Genomic DNA, 22,069 nt, shown 5'->3' on the forward strand with positions numbered 1-22,069 from the left:
ATTATATCAATGCCTGTGATATCAGTATAAGAAGTCATCCAGATTGTGGGACTTTGTTGAGACAGTGCTGCGCGTCCTGTGTACACCCACGCTTCCTTTTCGGGACACGAGGATTTGTGCGACTACAGTACATCCGCATTATCTTATTGCTACATTCACTGATGTTGTCTGTACATAACGGAACCACAACCATCGTCAATATGAACGCTGGTGCGGTGGAGCGGGTGTTGTTATTAATATTTACGAGGTTTTCATTTGGTGGTGGCCTCTCTTTAATGGAGAGACGGCACAAATACTAGAACATAAACATATATGATGGGACATATACTGTGAGAGTTTGGATAACGTATTGCCTGCAGCATGCGCGAAACGCTTGCATGATTGAGGAAATATTGCTCTAAGTTTGCAATACGAAGGGGTTCTTCACCATTTCTTTTTATCTTCTATCCTCGTTATGCGACAATTCAACCACTGTTATGTCGTTAATCTCACAACTGACAAGGGCGTCGACGGGGCTGCTAGTTAATCGAATTATAGGAAGCTTTGCGAGATGACTATAACTGTGCATCTAATAATAAGCTTTGAATGACTTCCGCCAAGTGAAGGCCATTGACGTTATCGAATGTTTTGCTTATTTTAACTGTAATATTTCAATGAATTGAGACATCTGCCTTGTTCACATTTGGATGTAGAGGCCTAAACTCGCTGAGTTTTCTGAGCATCTTGACAAGATACTTTCAAACTGCGATACCACTTTTTTTTATTGTACTGACACCTGGGGAACCATCAGCATTTCATGTTTTTGTTGTCTCCGTACAGTTAGGATGAGCACAGTATATGTGTCCCTAAGCAAGCCATTGTACTGTAGTGGCTTCAGTCAGCTATTGTTTGAGAGAAAAATAGGCGCGAAAAACATGTGAAACTGTGCGCAATCCTATGTGAGGTAGTATCCGCCCAGAGCTGGAGCACCCCGTCACCGGTTGAAAAAAGCCATGTTGGTCAGAAGTGTTCATTCTGTTGGTAGTAATGCGACTGCAACGCTTGCGTTTCTTAGTCGTTCGTGAACCAGCGATGCGCAGTTTGTACCAAAGGAGCCTCCGTTGCTAGGAAAATTGCGCCCTCTCTTGGTCCAGCTCGGAACCCACACTTTCACGAGGAACCGCCCTTACAATGTATACGGAGTTCGGTTGGCCCGGTGTCCTCCTTGCCTTCGCCCACTGTCATGACCAGGATCTAATCATATCCGTTGTGTGATAATGGATATTTATGTCATGACAGATGGAACGTTTCAAATCACTTTGAAAGTGTTTCTTTTCCGTTGCTCGTGCTATGAAACATTCGTTTTGAGACAACACCTGGATAATTACTGGCGTCAACTGGCAGTTCAGAAATTTCTGGAAAGCATGGGTGAGACTGCGGCCTGCGTTGGGACGAAAAACTCACTGGTCATGACCAGCCAATTAGATGATGGGTATTTTTTCATACAGGCATGTATTTCCACTCCGATTTGTTGGAGTTCCCTAATTGTTTGTCCCTTTGGCTTTCTTTCCTTTTCTGAAACAAAAAGATTTTATAGCTTTTATTCCGAGAAAAACTCGTCATATACCGACAAGATGTGCCGAATGTCTAAGGACGTAGATTTCACTTGTCATTTTGACGAAATAGTTCGTCAGATTCTCGGCATAAACCGCGCAAGCCCTTCGGGTTTTCTCTTTTTCCATGATGTCGATCATAGTGTTGTGTACTATGTTGGGTATCAAGCTACAATATGCTGGAGAAGTCAGTCGCGTGTTCCGTCCAACCGACGGTCTAGCTTCCACTGTACGCACACGTAGCAATGAATACCCTATTCACATTTTAGAGAAACGCTGGCCCGATCCGGCAAGTTCTCAGATGTTCACTAAGATTTTTTCACTTTTTCTTTTCAGTGACGAAATCCTCTTTAATCAAACTTTACTGCCAAGGACATTAAAGTGCTTTTCGTGCTCACTGCTCGCGGTGTATGCGTGCAGAAAACATGGCACCGTTTTGTCAGCGGTGTGAGTGTGTTTAGGGGCGGCAACCTACAACTGCGATAAGCGAAAGCTTCGCTTTTTTGTTGAGTGAGCTACCGACGGGTGTAGGCTATCTTGCGCGTGTATCACCCCAGATACCAGTTCGTTTCTTGGGGGTTCATACGTGCTAAGGTTTTGACGGCGTGCTATTGATGAGAACTTTCTTGTGTTCGTGACGGCGCGCACGGCTGTGGAACTACTGATCCTATTCGGGCAACTGAATTTGCATACATTTGCATATCCACGGTTTCCTTTAGCCAATGGAATCCGTTGAAATGAACCGACTGCTGTCTCAGAAGGAAGGGGAAAATCGTCCACCTGGTTTCGGTGAACTTAGCTAGTTTCGAGGCACTCTTTATCCTGGGTATGACCCTGACTGCCCCATACTCCACAGACACCCTCCAATACATCCCAAGTAGTAGGTCCATGAACTTGGCCTATTATCCCCCTGTGCGGGCAACCACCTTCCCCTAAATAAAGGAAACAATGCCCGGCGATTTCTGGCGGGCCGTCGCGCCCTTTCACCTTGCGAATGGGTCTATATCGGATAGCACGACTCCCACAACAGCCCTAGGGCAATCTGCGTCAGCGGGCCCCCGTACTAGTACAGAGGACGGCGCGGTCGACGCCCTCCCCCCTCACTGTCTCTCTCTCTCTCCCTTGTTTTCTTTTTTTTCCAACCGGACTCGGAGTTTGATCGGCTTGGGACCCGACCTGTTTTGCGCATTTTTATATTTGTGGCACTTCCAAGACTGATAGGCCTATGATTCGAATGAGTTTTATTGATTTGAAATGAAACGTGTTTTTATTTCCGCACGAATTGGGAAATCGGGGGCTACCGGTACGTCCACTATAATCGAATAGACTGACGGACGTTAATAATGGCATCAAAATTGGCACAAATGGGGCAGAAATCTTCATGAGTATTCATGGACAGCATGCTGATGTAAAAACTGTGGTTAAAAATAACGGTTATGGGAAAACTACAAGTAAAAACCTTGTGAACGGCATCTATGGACGAGCGAAAAATCCCTACGCAAACTTTCAGGACTTGAGTCGGCATGAAGCTGTTGCATATATGTTTAATGCAATTTCATTGCTTACAAATCAGGTCCACTGCTACCTTTTCTGATTTGGGATGAATTTCGTTTGCTTTCTTTGCTTTGGTTTCCTCAAGATTAAGAATGTGGTCGTCTTATTTCAACACAGCTTCTTTTTTAACACGTCTGGGCCTCTCATTTTGCCCACTACGTCGGCAGTTCCTCACGCTGTTACAGGCAGTCTATCTCTGGCTGTACTTTGCAACTATTTGGTGTCATCGGGATTCAGTCCCGCCCCTTTGTCGCCCGAGGAATCAGATCTTTGAATGTAGGTAAACGGAACGAGAACTTGTATTTCAAGGTTGCAGGCCTCGCGGCTTGAGGAAGGCACGAATAGGTCAAGCCAACCTGAGACTGTGCCTGGTGCATGGAGGAAGCATCACGCAGTGATATGAACAGTCAAAACTGCCTAACATCATTTGGGCAGATACGGAAAAAGGCCCACGTAACACGTTTCACGTGGCTTCAGCAAGGTTGGTCGAATAGTTGATACTGTCCAGGAACGTCTGTATTCTCATTTAGCAGTGTCATCAGTCACATCAAAATCGTTACATTAGTGTCATCTTCGTTGTCTTCGTCATCTTTGTCGTCGTTGTTGTCCTTATCATCGCTGCTATTACCACCCGGGTATTTTACAATACTGCAACGACCAAGATCATGGTGTGATTTTCACCCTCCTCAAAAATCGTAAAAATCTCTGCCACCGTCATCACCCTCCATCACCACGGGCACAGAAAGCCTCCCCCCCCCCTCCGCCAGCAAGTGCACTTACACCGTGTTTTTTATACCGGCGCTCCAAACTTGAACGTTACGACATCCAATTTTCTCCTGCACTTTGTGGGAAGTTTTTTCGCTTGACGTTACATTATCGGGAGATGTTTTCACAAGGTTTTTTCCTGCAAACAGGTCTAGGGCTGCTAACACCCTTGTTGGCTTTCACGTAAAACTAACAGGAAGAGATAATTCTGTTAGAAATTTCACCGAAAAAGAGCGAAAGCACACACGAAAAAAACTTCCCCGGGCCCTCACTAACATTGTCATATTACGTTTTATATGACAGCTGTTATAATGGTCACGGCCAGATCGAAGACGGTGTTTATGTATCTACGACCTCTTTCTTATTTTGCCGTTCCCCACCGCGTAATGTGACCGGTGCTTCTGCCGTTCGATTCCCCCTATTATTATATTATATTTTAATTCAGGCGAGCTTTTTACGGGGCTGGGGCTGGCGTGGTTGCGCAGGCTGTAACCCAAAACGCCGAGTGAAAATATTTGGCCGAACCCGATCCCCGCACCGCGCGACGCCGATTTGTTCGCCGGTCATCCCGAGTCGATCGGCCCTACAGGGTGAATGACATGACGGCCGCGGCCGGCCGTCCTGGGTCGATCTCCCGGACCGAAATTACGCGATCTCTTATTCTGTTTTACTCCGGCCCCGGATATACAAATATTTACACTGCCAAAACATCTTTTGTCAATTTTTTCCCCTTTCTCTTTTTTGTTATTAGCAGTGAGCTGGATGGACAGGCCGAAGCCCTCATTTTGAAGCGAAAGACTTTTGGACAAACAGAATGTGTTTTGTCATTTCGGCTTCCGCTAACCAATCCAATAACTCTGACAGGAATATTGAGACAGTCCGAAGTATTACCCAGACCTAAACAAATATGGCAGAATCTCAATTTCACCATGGTTTAAAAGATGTACTTTTTGGAGCGTCCAGATCAGTATTTGAGATATTCAACAGAATTTAGCGTTTAATACAAAAACGAGGGGAAAATCCTACTATTATTCATTATTTGGCGAAAAATGAGGCCGTAAACAGTTCAGTTCATTTTGCTAACTGGCGAGACTAACTGTTATCAAGTCTGAAGTAGGACACATTCACAAAGCCTTTCTTCTAGTGGACACTCACTATCAATTTTCATCTGTGAACCGCTTCTGTAAGTTTGTTCTGTCGTGATTCTGCAGTGTTGATGCTGATATTTTCTTAGCTTTATTGTTATTAATGTGTATTCAAGTGTTTATCCTTTTTATTAATTCATTTCAAATATTCATCATGTCAGCATTACAGCTTACCGGCGTATCATGATCAAGATATTGTTTCTTTCAAAGACATTTACAGAGTTTTTTTGGCAAAGGATGCTCTCGCTTTAAAAAAAAAAAAAAGGCCAGGCGGAAATACGCCTATCGTGTTTGTGCCAGAGAAGCACTCACGGTCGAGAATAAATGATCGCCGTCTTGTGATTAATTGAAGAATATTACCATGACACGCCCACCACGAGCTGACAGAGTTCTATACTGTGCCGTCGTAATTATTCTACCGTCGCGGAAGTTTCCTTTGAAGTTAAAGAAATCGATCGTTAATCATCACAGAAAGGTAAGAGTGTACAAGTATGTCGAAGCCTCCAATCAGGTTGGATGTTTCCTACCACCTCATATTTTACGTTTCCAATTTGGAAACGTTCCGTTCTGTTTTTGGTCCAAGGGGGGGGGCGTTAAATCAGCACCAATCTTGTTTATATTGGGTTTTTGTAAGCACATTGCCGCTGCACAATGTAAACACCGTGGGGAATAAATTAACACCATTTTCGTCTTCCTCTTCACAGTTTCAGATTTTATTTTTGTTGGTGCAGGGTAAGCAATCTGTAAAAGTCGCCGTGCAGTCATTTTCGGCTAAAATCTCGCAAAATCGCGTTCTATTTTAAACGACAAGCTCGAAATCGAAGCCAAGAGACTAATGGGGTTATGTTTTATAAGATGTTGGTAATATTATTGTTTTTATTAATTTTGATTTTTTCGTTTCAGGTTGATCACTTTTCATGAGTTCTCATTCAAACAACGGAATGGTGATTGATCTTACAATCCCTTCGGCGGGATTTTTCACAAACAATGTTTCAAATGGACAAATTTGTTTCTATTTGTTTGTTTTTGTCGTGGCTTAAATTTAGTTAACCACTAGGGCATTGGAAAAAGACTGCGCCAATTGCATCGTAACTCAATTTGCCAGTGTTAGGTGGATACACTTTATATTGTCAACTTTTTTCCCTATATATTTGTTGAAAGAAGGCCTCACAATTGATCTCCACCTTGGGGTTTATGAAACATTTCCGCAAGGAAATGCGGGTTTGTGGCAATATTGTATCCCAACCATTTTCACTCTCTCAAATCTGGACTTTCGAATCATTCAATTTGGTTTGCAAACTTGGGAGTTTGTAAACCTCGACTAGGGCATCCACCTTTACCTTCCTTCTAATGTAAATTTAATGATAATAGTCAGCCACAACAAAGCACATCGCAACGGCGAGTATCCCCCACGAACGAAAAAAATATTGAGATCAAGAGGTCGTAAAAACATTTCCATCGGGAATTCAGAGCGGGTCTGCCCCTAGCCCTTGGCGTGCGTCAACCCCTCCCCTGGACAACGACGCCCCGGTGAACGGCCGACCGGAGTTCGGAACCGCTTGACCCCGGCAGTTGTTGCGGGGGGACCCCTCGTTGATAGCGGGAAAGCGCTGGAGCCTTTACCGCGGCAGGCCCGGCAGGCCCGACCTCCGTTTCTCGCTTACTCCCTTTACCCACTCTCGGTCTATTATGATTACAACCGGCACTGTGCATGGAGTAAAGAGGGTCTTGATAACTGGTTTTGACAACGCCACAATGGGGCTGAGTGAGAACCTGGTTGGGCTTTGTTCGGCTAACACCATGATCGCGCATTTAGGGAGTTGTGTATAAAACTCGTTTCCCTGCCCGTCTCTCCTTCATGATGACTTCCCGAGTTTGGCAGTCTGGAACCCCTGAAGAATATTGCGCGGAAAGTAAGATTACTAAATGGGAACTTTATTCATTAAAAGAGGCTACAGAAACTGTGACTTCATGTCCTCCGAGGAGTTTAATATGGGCGGAGCTATAGCAGAGGTAGGGATCCATTTCTTGTCTTGTTTATAATTAATTCAACGGATTTTCCCCCACGAAAATAGCGTTAAATGCTTGAAACTGTGGGGAAGTTTCTTCAACTGCTTACAGTTTTGGAAGGTCATTATACTCAGAGATCTGTGTCCATCTAATTGAGAAACAACAGAATTTGTGGACCTATTCGGTAAAACAGCTACCTTTGAAAGCAAAACCTTTTTCCAAAATTCTGTTCATTGCTGTAATTTAAAGATGAGAAAAAACGTGCACTTCTAAGTGAAGATTCCTCTGAATAGACACTATCAGACCGTTCCCTTCGTACACAGTGCGTCTTGTTCTCCATTATGATAACGACTCTATGTACACGACCTTTGAACTGTTACCAAGTTAATTAACCGTTCTCTTGCAATAGAAACACGTAGAACAAAATATATACCCCTTTCTTTCGCGGACGATGGTTCTGAAGTCCAAGAAATGGAAGAAACTATATCGTTTCACCGTTCTATGCCCATATAAATATCCGTAGATATTCCCTGTGGAATCGATTCCTGTGGAAGATAGAAAACACCAGTCCAAACTGGCGACTGAATTTGATGTCGTGTGAGGTCAGGTGGTGGTAGGTGGGGTGAACAAAGGACGAAGGGGGCTCTCGCTCTTGGCCATTTCAGGCTTCTTGGAACACCGGAGGAAGTGCCATCGTGGTTCATTCTTGTCGCTGGAACAACTTGGCCATGCAAAGGACACGACATGCTGTGTCTTTCTGTTTTTTCGTCAGGCCCTGTCGAGTTCGTGGCCAACCGAACAGTTCAGAAGAAAAAAAAAACAGTATCGGGCAAAGCGCGCGACTGTGAACAGAAAGGTATGGGATTGAAGTCGTCTGTTGAAGTCTTCCTTAGATTTGTGGCTCTGATAAACGCCAATGGTTTCTTCTTTTTTCCCCCATTGTCACCTACTGGTCTGTTGCATCAACAGGATCTCCAAGACCACTTTTTCCCCTTTTCCTCATTTTGTCGAGAACTATTTCAACTAAATAGCAAACCGAATAGTACAGGAACAGGAAGGGTCGCTGCTGATATACAACCAGAAAAGTTTGAGAAAGAGAATTTGGCATTTCGATCCTTCGCTGAAATTCGTTTCCTTGCCTCAGTCGGCAACTAGTTCGAAAGGTACAGAAGCCTCCTCTAACAGAAAAAAATTAGATACAGAAGTGGCTTGTCTCTGCGCAAACAGAGACCGGATAAAGAACGACGGGTTCGCATTACTTGGTAATTAATATGCAAAGTGCAATCACGGAGGGATGAAAGACACCACAGAAAGCGGAGTAGAGCAGCCGAATCTTGGACCGTGCCCTTTCTGGAGTGAAAAAAACACCCACCTCACTCACACAATTAATTTTGCATCCTCAAGCCTGTGTTTGCGGGCAGCATTATATGCGTATTTGGTCGGCTTTAGTGTTTCGTTATTAACTGGGATTATTCCACCTCGTCAGAAAATTATTTCTCAGGGATTTTCTATGTTTTTGCCCCTCTTTTTCTCAAACACTCGAGCAGGTACTGGGTTTATATTCCTCATTGTCCAGGGTAACCATCGCTTGGGGATTAAGAAGCGCACCAGCCGTGTGTGGTTTGTAGGATTTGGTGCGAATTTCGGCGCGAAAACCCTACGTCAACATCAACTCCAAAGAGGACGGGGAGCTTTGCGCTACACAAACGCGCTGGCTATAACTAATACGTAATTGATTGAATCTAAAGAACCGGCCTGCAACTACTTTCCAGGCTTGTCAGTTTCTGGTTTCCGGGGAAGAGAGGAGAAAATATCTACACTCGACCGAAACAAGAGGAGACATGCCTGGGCTGTAAAGGGGAGAGATGCTGCTGCAAAGTCTGGTGGCATATCAAATGTCGGATAAAGATTAGATGTAATTTGGTTTGAAATTCAATTTGATAAAATGGGCTCAAGATTAACGTCCACTTTTTAGGCATTTTCTTTTAGAGGCCTAAAGCAGAACAATTGCACATAAGCGCGTTTTATTACGGAAAATCCGTCAATGTTTGTGGGTTTTTCATCTATGTCGTCACTGATGGAAAACGGTGTTTGTCGCTAGATTTCGTTTCGGAAACCATAGTCATGCCTTATTTAGCTGTTCCTAATCCCATCTTGTAGCTCATACGAAAGATCTAAATAGTTACCCGAGTGTGGCTTAGAGGTTGTAACATGACCAATATTTCGCGGTCGATTTTCAACCGCCGATTTTCTGAGCATAACTTGGAGCTTTGAGTAAAAATGTCTCTGTAAGTTTCACCGGCTTGGGATGAGTTGGTTTTCCAGCCCACACACACACTAAAAATCGTCGACGTTTCCATATTTTGAGACCATGAATCATGTAAAACGTTTTAGGAGCGTTTTCAAACATTTATGACGAGGACCTCAGTGTTTTTAAAGAATGTTCTTATGTACGTTTTTGTGCCTTGTAAGTTAGTAATAGAGGTTTAAACAGGAGCAAACTCATGTTGGTTTCCAGTCAGTGTGTTAAACTGTGTAAAAAAAAAAGTTGAAAAAGTCGGTTGAGAAAAAAAACTGGAGGGACCGATGTGAGTCGGAAATTTGAGCGTGGTTCACAATATCAGCCGGGAGCTTTTATGCACAGATATATCTTTCGTTTTCAAATCATCCGTTAAAAGACCTGCGCGATACTCTACGTACTAGACACGTTATGTGAGATCAGTTGAGGGCGGTATTGATCACCGGCCATCTCCAAAACACTAAACCGCAGAAACTTGATGTTTCTGTTGGCGTAGGCCTACAGCTCTTGTTCCCTTCAAATATTAGGATTTGATAGTCTGGATGCTTCCAGTGAACATGCGTTCGGTACGATCCTATTGTTACTGGTCAACCTTGGGCATGTTCTTAAGATTTCGGTCAGTTCAGCGGTCAGATAATTATCAATGCGTGGTTATAGTGACTTATTAACAGTAAAATCCGTTTGTTTGGTTGATGGTTTATTTAGTTCTGTGTGGCTCTATTTGGCAATTAGTAATTTGGACATTCAACTGTGATTTATTCCAAACACCCATATGTATTGGCCTAGGATTAAAATAAGCTGAATTTATACTGTGTTGAGGCTTTTCTTTGGCGTGGTTCGTTGGTGTTTTGTTGGTATTTTGTTGAGTATTTCGCCAAGCCCAACTTTAGAAGGAAAACGTGTATTCGTGGTTGTGGCTTGGTGCGTGTCGGCAAGGCCATCTTCCCCTCCGCTGTTCCTCATCGATCAGCCCGGTAAAGAAAAACCGCGGTGGCGAAATGCGTGAGGCGTGATCCTGGGACCATGAGTTGGCCGGAGCGAACGTGCCCAGTGCCCGGTACAAATACTGGGAAGTTGCGCTGCCCCCCGCCGAGGTGGTGTGCGGACGCGAGAGTCGCAGTGTGCGCCCCGCGCGAATGAGGATCGCTCGGCACGGGTTCCATTCGGTTCCGATCATCCCCCTTCGAGACCAATTAAGATCAATTATGAGGCTATTGTTTTTCGTGATTGTGCCGTTACAGGTGTAATTTAGGTGTTTTCAGGACACCTGAGATGTTTGTTTCCGTTGGGCGAAGAGGTTGACCGTGCCGTTGTCTCCCTAACAGAGGGTCATTCAAGGGTTCATTGGCCGGGGACCGGTCGGGGGAACCCCTCCACAACGAGCTTAAACTGTCTAAAACCACCGATATCCTAAGTTTGAGAATCTGGAAGTTAGAATTGCATGATGAGCTTTTCATTAATTCTTATATTCCTTTTTGTCTGAGTTTGTGCGTGACCATACAAAGTGAGCGTAGTTCCCATAAATATACAAGGTCGTTTAAGGCCAAAACTCCACTTGTAGAGGTTTAAGTCCCTAGAGAAAATAGAGAAGATGGAAAATACATGATCCACTCTGAACTGGCCGATTCGTTTTGAAGGTAAAGTGTGCCGTTCAACATTGCCGTTCTCAAGTGACACGCCGAGATTTCTGAGTTTCAAATTTTTAAACGATGAAACATTTTCCATCAGAATTTCATGAATTATTGGAACTGTGCAAGCTGGGTGAAACCAGCTCATTCGTGTGTTTTTCTTTTTTCTCACCTGAAAATCTGCAATTTTATTTCCCATGACAATGTGAATATTTGTGCTCATATTTTCATTGGGAGTAAAAAGTATGAGACAGCAGACTAACTGTGGTTTGTTTTGCCATCATTAGAAATTTTGATCCGCGCGCCTAGGAAATGTACATACTAACATGCCACTATAATATCAAAGGACATCTGGAAGGACCGGTTTAAACACTCATCATGCACTTATCACTAAGCCGGACTCAAAACAGACAACACTTTGGGGCTTTTATTTGTTGTTAGACATCAAAAGTCTCAATTATGGAGCCCTCGATGTGGGCTTTTTAGAGGAATGTTTAGCTTTGTTTTCTGACAGCCTAATCTGAAATGTCCGCAGGCGTCTACTCTTTACCTGCATACGTTAAAGAGAGGTGCGGCCTCATTAAGTCCTGCTCTATCTTCGTTTTGGTTTTTTTTTTCCTTCCTCCTTTCTCTATGCTGTGGAGGCTTCCGATTCCAAACCACTAGATTTTTATGTTGCTTTCTTTTTACCTATATGCCTTCGTAAAACTTCCATCTACTAAGCAGAGCCCTTTTGCGTGCTTTTAGTTTTTGAATCCACCTTATATGGTGTAATACATGTACAAGCAATAAATGCCAACCCGTGTGGTCTTTGCTTTATACACGTACAGGCCGAAGTCGGTAGAGGACAGACTTACATCATTCACTTCGAGCTGAATATTCATATTGAGGGTTAATGGCTGCCGTCTTGGAGGCCAGTGGTTTTAATCCACAAGATTTACACAAAGGAGGTTTCTCTCTGGAACAAAAGAGCTGCTCTGCACCTTGCAAAGCCTCTGTAGTAGTCACATGTAAACCAGCTCAGTCCATCCAGTGAACCAACAGTTTTATTGGCCGACCACTGCACGGCACCACGCTGTAATGGTTACGGTTTAGAAAAAAATGCTATCGGATGGTCTTAGTCTAAAATAATGTCCTTGAAAAACCCGACTTCACAAATTGTGCTAATAATTTTGTGGGTACTTATCTTATCAAATAGAGGACAGGGACCCGTGACTTTTTTTAATGTTCTTTATCTTTCATAATTGTTTTATGGATCGAAAGCGCTATAACACCTAACGACTGGCACAAGAGGAAGCGTTGCCCGTTTTCTAACCCATGACATAGCTAACTCCTGCGATTTCTATACGATTTTACACACACCTCAGGGAATCAGGGTCGATTTCAGGGAAAAATAAATTTAGGCAGTTTTTTTTTTTCAAAATAAAATCGATTTACCTTTTTTCCCCATGGACCTACAAAACTTGGATTCAGTTATGGAGGTAGAGTGTAGCTTTCTGGGCAACTCGTAAATAATAATCATTTTGGACGGAGGAATAATGGCGTAGGCCTATTCAGCAGGGGCGGTGCACGGTGGGGAGGGGGGCAACTCGCCCGAGGGACAATGTTGTCTCTTTTAGGAATTGACAGGCCAGCACTTCAGAAACGGTACTGGGACCTTCCTTTATAGGAGAAGGGGGAGATTCTTTACACTGATTAAAAAAAAGAACAACCGTTTAAAAAAAACGCCCTAGTTCCCAACCCTGGACACAAGACCTGCATATGCTATTGTCATGGAAAGTAGCTGCACCGTGCAGGATATCAAACTTACTTATGTTGGACATATACTGGTTGTGAAAAGGCCTCTGACATGCATCAGTGGTTCATCTCATTAACTTGAGACGTACATGGGTTTGGAAAGTAGACAGAAAATGCTGGCTTCCTATTATACACTTAAATGGTATGTCAAGTTTAGATTTAGTGATTTGTAAAAACCTCCAAGCAAGGGATACGGTGAGAACAAAGCTGTTTTGGCAACGTGGGGATTTGTTTCCTCCTCATTTCCGCTAGGTATACGAGTTTCATACCGAAAGCGTGCGCACACGCATTGTGACTAATATTATGTACACATTCATTCGCTTTAATAACCCACACGTAATCCTTATTATAAGGTCGCCTTTCCCCTTGCACATTTAGTCTATTCCCTATCCGCATCAGTTTGCCACATTCCAGTCCCGTAGAATTTCAACAGACCATTCTCATTTTGTTTACAGTTTGTATGGGCGGCCAAAGTTGGCAGAAATCATCCTTTGGTTCGTTTTTGATGTTACCTCAAATTCCTTCAAAATGTACCGTACATTTGTCCGATTAATTTCAAACAAGGTTGTATTTTCATTTAGTGTTCACTAGTACGTGTATTATTATCAGTGTTCTGATAAGTATGTGAGATTTTTAACCCTTTTGTAAATCATTCCTGTTACTTTTGTACTTACGGCCAGCCATAGTTTCAGTAACCAGCAGACCCTATTCGCACTCTCCACGGCTGACACGCACAGACTCCAGGCGCATTGAAAACACGCATTATGGAAAAGCGCCTTATCTCGTGCTTACTTCGTATAATTCGTACAGTTTGCATGTACGAACTTCCTAAATAAAGGGAGAGGAAAGTTTTCACCACGTCCCAATACAGTTTTAGAACATGTAATGGGTTTTAATTGAGTCTTTATATGTTTCTAGAATAGACCATTTTGTTGAGGTCGCCATGAGTAGGTAGGTGGTTTATCAAAGCCAGGTATTGGTCCCCTCCGAGCGGCAGCTTCAACAGAGTCTGTACAGGACCGTGCGATGTAAATGTCAGGCCTGAATCAAATGCTTGTAAATGCGTCTTTGTGCTCCCTTTCAACTTTTTTTTTTATTTTTGTAATCATAGGGTCTCCTATTTGCTAACCACTATGGCTGGCCATCAGCACAAGAGTAACAGAATGATTCACTAAGTGTTAAAAATCTATGCAGTTTTTATTTTTATGCTAATGTAAGTTTGCATATATGTATGAGCAAAAATGTGATATGAATTCGGAAAGTCTAAAAGCACTACAAATTGCCGAACATTTGGATATTTTTCTGCCTTAGAATTCAGTCTCCTATGTGATTCGTTGTTTCGGGTCATGAGAGTGGACCAGTGAGCATACTTTTTCTCTCAAGCATTTTTAGTGAGAAAATTTGTGATTTGCATTTTGAAAACCCTCAAAATGGATGAAGAAGGACTTTCTGAAATGACATCACCGAAACAGTGCACTTATTTATCAGGAAAAACAGTTCAAATATTTAATGTTTTAAAACGAGCAATTTTCAATAAGCCATTTGCGAGTTGAATTTGAATAAAATCCGGCATATTGAGTTATCCCACTGCACATAAACATAACGATTTGAATTCCCCAGACTAAAGACACAGTTGCTATACCTCACGATTCGGGGCAAGCTAATTCAAGTTGTTATGTTCACGTGAATTTAAGGAGCTCGGTGTACCAGATTTGGGTCAAAGTTAACTCGCAAAAGGCTTATTGTTTAAGAGGAGTTGAAAACAAAATTATGTTCGAGAGTAAACCTCACTGTAAAAACGAGTGTGTTTCCACACCTTTTAAACCTAAACCTAAACCTATGTGTTACCGGTAACACTTTATAAATGTGTTATGATGTTCGTAATTCAAAGCTGAACATTTTTGGATTCCTTTTTAAACAAAGACGTGTTGACGTGTTCATACATTTATACCACAAAAATATATTTGGATGTTAAAAACAGATGCAAAAACACGTTATCACGTGGTAACAAATTCTGAACACCAAACATGTTTATTTCCAATGATAAACAGTTACATGTATGCTGGGAATTAACGCAAAGACGCGTTCAAAATGGGTGCTGGGTTTACAGTGTTAATGCCAGGCTCTTCATTATTGAAGCCTTCAACGTGCAAGCCACGGATCGAAATGAACTTGATTGTTCAAATAAGAGACAGAAGTTTGAGCCGACGACGAAACCCCAAAGGCATTACCGGTAATAGCGTCAGTTGTTCTTGGCAGTTTGTTCAAAATAAGAGTGGCCAAAACACCCCCAAAGCGATCCTGTTAACATGTTTGGATATTATGAAGTATATCATGTAATAGGGGAGATCATATACGGGTTTCTTTCCTTTAGGAACTCAAAGATTTTGTTCATACAGTCACTCAAAGAAAACCATGTTATGTTGCTGATTTGAAACGGTCCGAAGGAGAGAGGAGGTAATGTCATAACTGTGACTGTAGGGAACCTACTGTTGATATCTTAGCAAAACATTTAACCCGTCAGTTTTGTCTATTTTGCAGCAGGGAAGTGGACCACGTTATCGTCACCGTTTTCACGAAGAGCCACACGTGTACATTTTGAAGAAAAACTGGTTTTCGAGAAATCGCCCTGGAAACTTCTATTTCAAAACTGCAAAAGTACCAACAAGTTTATGTACTAAAAAACCCTCAAATTGATTCTTTTAGAGGTAAACTTTGCCAGAACTAGGTAATTAAAATGAACGTAGTGGTTAATTAGCCGAAATCAATTAGTAAAGATGCAGGTCTGTTCGTGAAATCGAAAATCCATGTTTTCCGACTTTTTGACCCTCTGTGCGAGGTATTTTTCCATCTGGAATAGGCATACGTGTTCACGCGCGCCTTTGGCTCTTCGTGAAAACGAAATCTTACGGACGTACTTTTCGGCCTTTTCATTCAATACGTTTTGTACATGTACGAGGGGCAGTAAGATGTGTGTCTCTTCGTGAAAACGCAAAATGCACTTAACGAGATTTTTGCCCTTAACAACATGAATGTATTGGTAATCGAAATCGCAAAAATGCTGCCTTTGACACGTGTGGTTCGTCGGGAAAACGGTGACGGTTTGTGATGCAACCCATTTTCACTTTGGTTGGATTTTTTCTTCTATAGGCCTACTTGTTTTTCTTCTACTTTTTTTCTTCTACTTCTTCTTTTCCCCCAGTGGCCATAGATGTTGTACACGGTTTCTTCTTTGAAAGATTTGGGTCACCTGCAAGCTTGTGTCTAAGTCACACCTAGCCCAAGCAAGCATAGACTGTATTTTGTGGTTGGGTTGATTTTGGTGTACAGAAGAGATCTTTAATTCGTTATCGTCCTTGCCCATTCCGGAAATAATTTGGTTCCTATTTTTTCTCCCCTTTTTGAGGTGAGTCAAGGGCGGTGCTATTAAAGAAATAGGGGGGGGGTTAAATCGAGTCATAAGTGCTAAAACAATGTCCACTATAGAAAGGTATATAATCTCACGCCCCATTTTTTTATTCCCCAATTATTTCTTCCATTTTAATGTAGTTAAGTTTAGGCTGAACGCACTCATTCTGGCGGTCGGCAGGTCGGGCGGTCGGAGCCGGGCGGCCATTGCCCCCTCCCCTGTGTTTTTTCCTCCTCTCTATCCCCTTGTCTCTCGCCTGCCTCTCCCCGCTTCTCCTCCCCCAAGGCCCCGGAGATCGTGGCCTCTTGACCCGATCCCCCGTGGTTGACTCAAAGACGCTCCCTGCCCGATATGAATGACGGAGTCCCCCGTTTGATTATATCGGGTTCTGCCGTTCCCTCCGGGCCTTTTTCTCCGACACGTTGGATTTTTTCCCCTCCTTCTCCTTGCCTCTTCTTCTTCTCATTCTTCATCCGTCCTCTTGTTCTTCGTTAGGGGCAGCCTCAAAATCATGATCGAATTCTTACATGAAAACACTGCGAGTATTTTCAGGGGGAGACTTTGTCTTAGGTGAGATGGTAATCAACGAGCACCAGACGGTACGAGGTACACTGTGTTTTATTTGTCATCAACATATTATTATGCAACCATTAGCATTCGAGATACATGTAAGGTATTCAAATGCAAAATAAAACAAACTAATTCAGACCAAATAGACCAAAAGTTCATTTGTTTATTGCTCTACACCCTTTTCAATACTTAAGCACCGTATGTGTACAATTGAGATATATTTCATTGGACCATAAAAGTGCAATTTTGTTGTATTTTTTTCCCACTGTAAGTGCATTTTGCTGGATATAAACTTGATAATTAAAGCATTATCCGAAATTAAGATGTTTTCTTGTTTGTTCTGTTTAACCATATTCTTTAGGATATGTCGTTTATCTTTACCTATAAGATGGTGGTGGGCTCCGTTCTTTTTGTCAAAGTCGTCGTCCAACAACAAAGTGGAATTTATTCTTTGAAAACAGGGACAAAATAACCCATTCAACATTATTTCAAAACACTTTTACATACGTTGCACGCAAACCCATTAAAAGAAAAAAGGCTCTTTTTGTCATGGATCTGCCGAGGCGGCTGGTCATAGGGACAGGACCCAAGACAGCATTGAGATACAGCATCAGTCCAACAGTATGAATGGTTCTGATGTTTCATTCTTAAAAGGTAACCAGAATATAAATTTCATAGCATGCCAACAGCAAACCCAAAAGATTGATATCTGATTAAAGTATTGGTGTAATAACCTCGTTATTATTTTTCTTCTTTTTTTCACCGGGATGCTCGTATTGGATAGTAACTCACCGAATGATCTTCACAGCAGTTTCAATCAAAAAAGACGAAAATAAACCCAACAAAATTGCATCAGACATACATGCAGACCTGTTTGGTGATTCTGCTCACTTTGTTTTGTTGACTTTATCTTTTGATGAGGCAGTGTCGACTTTTTAGTTGGACGACATGTATGTGATTCTGCTAGAATCAGTGTGATTGCGTGCATGTGAAATATGCCAAGAATTCTCCATGGCGCTTGAATCTGTAAATGGGGAAATGCAGATTGGTGCAGTCGCAAAATTTGTATTTCATTTTGTTGGGACTTTTGTATTAAATGTTTCGTTAAAGAAGTCAACCATTAAACATTTAAGCACTTTTTTTGTTACTGAGAAATCAAAGGGGAAGGCCGAACTTGTTTTCAGTTGCATTTAAATCATATTGAACGGAACTAGCTCTGTAAGTCAACACATCTCAGTGCATATAAGAAATAAAGAAGCAACAATTGTAACGATTTGCACCATTTGAAAAAAGTCATAGTTTTTGAAAATAGTATGTGTAATGCAAAAAATGCGAGTAGTCGTCACTTGGAAGTGCGAAATCATTAACTTAAACTGAACTCAGTTTGTGTAAGGGGGCCTGCCCTGCGGTTATCATCCACCCCTAACGTTTACCGTGCATCCGAGGTTTCCTTCCCCCCACCCCTACATCTCCCCGCCTCTCCACTTGACTTACTAGATTTAGACATTTTCCCTTACGCAAACGGCAAAATGATATCGGCAATCTGCCCAGTTGGCATCATTATTTCGCTAAGGCTTCGCTCTTTTCCTTGCAATTTAATCCGAGTCTGCCGTTTCTATCCTCCTGCGTTCATTCCTGGTTGAAAAAAAGATGAATCATCCAATCTTACATAATCATAAAAAAAACGCGCAGACGAATGTGTTGATCTGGAGACGGGGGTCAAACGTATTTGGGGCGCGCGAACATTGACTGCTGTGCAAGTCACGTGATCCCGTTGTCAAGGAGACCGTCCTCCTTTAGGGAGAGAAACCGGAGTATCACCGGAACTATCAGCGGATGCAAGGATCGGCCTGGAGGGAGCAACGATTAAAGATGGATTGGGCCAAGGATTCCTTTGCGCGATTTCTCTCCAGAGCAGTGACAACTATCCATTTTTTTGGAGGAAAGTGTATCGTGGAATAGCAGTAAGGACTAGTGAAGCTTTTCAAATTTCCGGATTAAATCAAGGAGGCTGAAATTTCAAAGTACGTGAAAGTTGACATTTACCAATTCGGGCCTTTTTCTTTTTTGTTTTTTTTTAACTTTTAGACAATTCTTTATCTACTGTGCACCACCTTGTGCCGATTCTTCAAAACAATTTTTTTAATGAAAAACCTTTGACTTGACTTGTGTTTTGAAGGCGAATAAATTCACTTCCTGTGATATGCTAAGCAGGAAACGTGTTTGACCAAATGACAGAAATTTCTCAATTCAACGGTCATTGAGTAAACATTTTCTCGTCTCCGTCGTTTTTCCGCGACGAAAAAATGGATGAACTTACTACCGATCAGTTAACATTAGTTTAAAGATTCCAGTGTAGGCCACTGAAAAATGTGAAGGAAAACATTTACAAGGTCTGATTTTATTTTCAGAATTAATGTGTCGAATCAATGAGCACTCCAAAAAAACATATTCTTTTAAACATCGTACATCTACAACGAATGAATTGATGATCTAACAAATGAACGATTAAATGGACAAATAGACAAACCAGTTGTTTCCCCCGAGGGTTCGTTGTCGCGCAGTGGTTGAAGTATGCATAAAGCATCGCCACGCCTTCTAAATTTCCCCGCCCCCAAATATGGCCCCTGGAAATGTGTTCATGTAGTGGCTGTAATCCGAAATGAAGAAGTTGTGCTTAATAGCCATTCACTAGTCTAATAGATCTGCCTCTGAAAAATATGCTCTCCAAAGAGCACTTTTGAATCGTGAAATATAGGTAGCCTTACAGCTTTTGCGACAGAGCCCAAACCAGCCCTCTTGAGATTCCTTTCACCTTAAATATTATATCGAATTGCTCATTTTATACGTTTGTCGTTAGATGTAACGAAATATAACTGAAAGGTGAACTGAGTACTTCGAGGTTTGAGGTAAAACATGCTGCGATTTTTGTCATGAGTACCGGATAAATCTCTGAGTATCACCAATTATAACTAAAGACAGAATATGTGTGCCGCTTTAAAGGTAGGTTGTGGCCGCTGAATTAGATTACTGCATGAGACAATCACATTAGGGTTCACTTAAATTATAAGCACCCGTACTCATTCGGGGGAAAAAAGTGCAGAGCCAACAACTGCAGTGCCTAAGCCAATCTGCCCCGCGATGCCGCAAATTTGCATCCCATGCCTCAACGAGAGTTCATTATCCCCCTCAGGTCTGCATGGTCGCAAATGAAAACACGCAAAAAAAATTATAAAAGTCATCGTAATGACGACAGTTGATGCAGCAAATTGCACACTTTTTGTCTTGGGTGGTCACCGACCATTAACTGGTACCCTGCAGCATCTGAGCTTACACTTCGTTTATTTTTGTAATGCAGGCGTCATTTTCCTATGGGACGAACTAATCAGACTTGTACCAACCGAAAGTATTCGTTGACCTTTGCTAATATTCCAAACCTCGGGGTCGCTGCTCGAATATTTGCACTTTTAACAGTGAAGTTATGAAATGCAGCATGTGGGTATTGCGCATAAACGACGGGTATATTCGCCAGTAAACTCCTGAATAAAACATAATGCGTGAATTTTGTGGAAATTTTATACTGTAGTTATGAATATTTTTTCAAAAAGAAAAAAGAGATCGTAATAAAGCTGATCATGTAAAGTAGATTATTGAGCCTAACATTGGGAAATGCTGTTTATCAACAAGGTGCAGTGGTCAAGTGTGTTGATACACAGTTCTTGTTAAACACCTTTCACCGCGGTAGAGTTGCCTTTTTATTATAACCCCGCTCACTGGAACAACGTAACAAACCATCACTACGTAAGATTTGAAGATTTGCGTGGTGGAAGATACATGAGATGTAGGTTTGCGGGTACACCATGGAATCAATCTCTTTTGGAGGAGGTGCGGTTCTTAGAAGAACGTACTCACCAGTTCTTCTGGGAGGTGGGAACCACACCTCCTTCAAAAGAGACTGATTCCATGGTAGACCATCTCTACTCACAAAGAATACTAACTTACCATATCGCCATGCTCTTGTATTGTCGTGCAGACTCACTGCCCTTATGGCTTCAACATTTCAAAAGAACGCTCACCACAACACATTTCTGAGAGTAAACGACATGAGTTCTTGAGATACAAAATGCCTGCCTGCTTTATGGATCGACAAGCAAGTTGAACGTCCTTCGTCAACGAGCACATTATGAGCTCCAAAGCGAGGAAATAGATTCAAAATTGTTTGTCCAAACTAAAAAGCTAAAGTGATTACGACAGGAATAGAATCCCGATTGCGAGGAACGTTACGTCTTGACAACGCACTGACAATGCAATCCTGTCTCCGAACAGGTATCAGCCTCATGGTACCAGGAGATGATTCGTTTAAAGAGTGGAGGGGCGGTTTCCTGGTGATAATTGGCCTTTGCTGCATGAAACATCATTTTGTTCGAAACTTTTTCCTCGTGGAACGATGTTGATGTTGTGTTGTCCATAGAGAGTGTGATATTTTCTTTGAGTTGTATGGGGAGTATGGTGTGTCGTGTGACATTCTTGGGCCCCCAGGAGTAACTTGAGAAACCGGTGTGTTCCGTGATTCGCTGCGGTTTTGGTTTATATATTTTATGAAAGTCTGTCCTGTCCACAGATAACGAGTGGATTATTACGTAAAATTCAAGTAAAATCATAGTACATGTTGGCATTCCCTCTGTGTTTGATACCTGTTGTTCTCGACATACAGCTTTCTTCTGGTATTTTTTGTAATGCTCTAATAGTATCTATTTTTTGTATTCGAATTCTCTGTGTGTCAGTAGAATTTATTTCACACTGAGTTTGTACAGTTATGAGTGCATGTTGGACATTATACATTTCTCACCTTTAAACGCCAATCCATCCCACGTGTTCTTCGACTACTTTAGAACACTCTTCCAATTCAAGCTCGGTTCTGAACAACATATAACGAATAAATGATGATATTGTTTTAATGTAATATTGGAATTACTTGCGCAATATAAGACATAGGCCTAATTATATAAGTTTCCATGGGCGTGTTGGCATTAATTTTCATTCATTCACAAGTATCATTCTCGTCTCAAAAACGACATATCACAAATCAAAGTGTACTACGTAGATTAGGTATTACGTAATTACATTACGTGCTACGTATTATCCACACGATGGTTCAATCATCTCCAAACTGGAGCACGTGTTCATATATATTTACAAATAGGTCATTTGGGAGACATTTTGTGGTAAATTTTTCAGCATTAGGGAGACATTGGCTTTTAGGGAGACATTTCAGTGTCTCCCTATTTTCAAACTACCAG

General features: G+C 42.0%; 1 protein-coding gene across 1 annotated transcript in view; it reads left to right on the forward strand.

The window, feature by feature from the left end:
• Window positions 1-6,748: 6,748 nt before the first annotated feature.
• LOC110987311 (nuclear receptor subfamily 2 group F member 1-B-like) overlaps window positions 6,749-22,069 on the forward strand; it is a 70,237-nt gene continuing 54,916 nt past the window's right edge. The window contains exon 1 of the mRNA XM_022249937.2: window positions 6,749-7,069. The gene's annotated coding sequence lies outside the window, so the exon portion shown is untranslated. The remainder of the gene's footprint in view (window positions 7,070-22,069) is intronic.

Source organism: Acanthaster planci, linkage group LG05 (assembly GCF_054643075.1).
Source record: "Acanthaster planci isolate LZ-2023a linkage group LG05, COTS_SCS, whole genome shotgun sequence".
NCBI classification, from domain to species: Eukaryota; Metazoa; Echinodermata; class Asteroidea; order Valvatida; family Acanthasteridae; genus Acanthaster; species Acanthaster planci.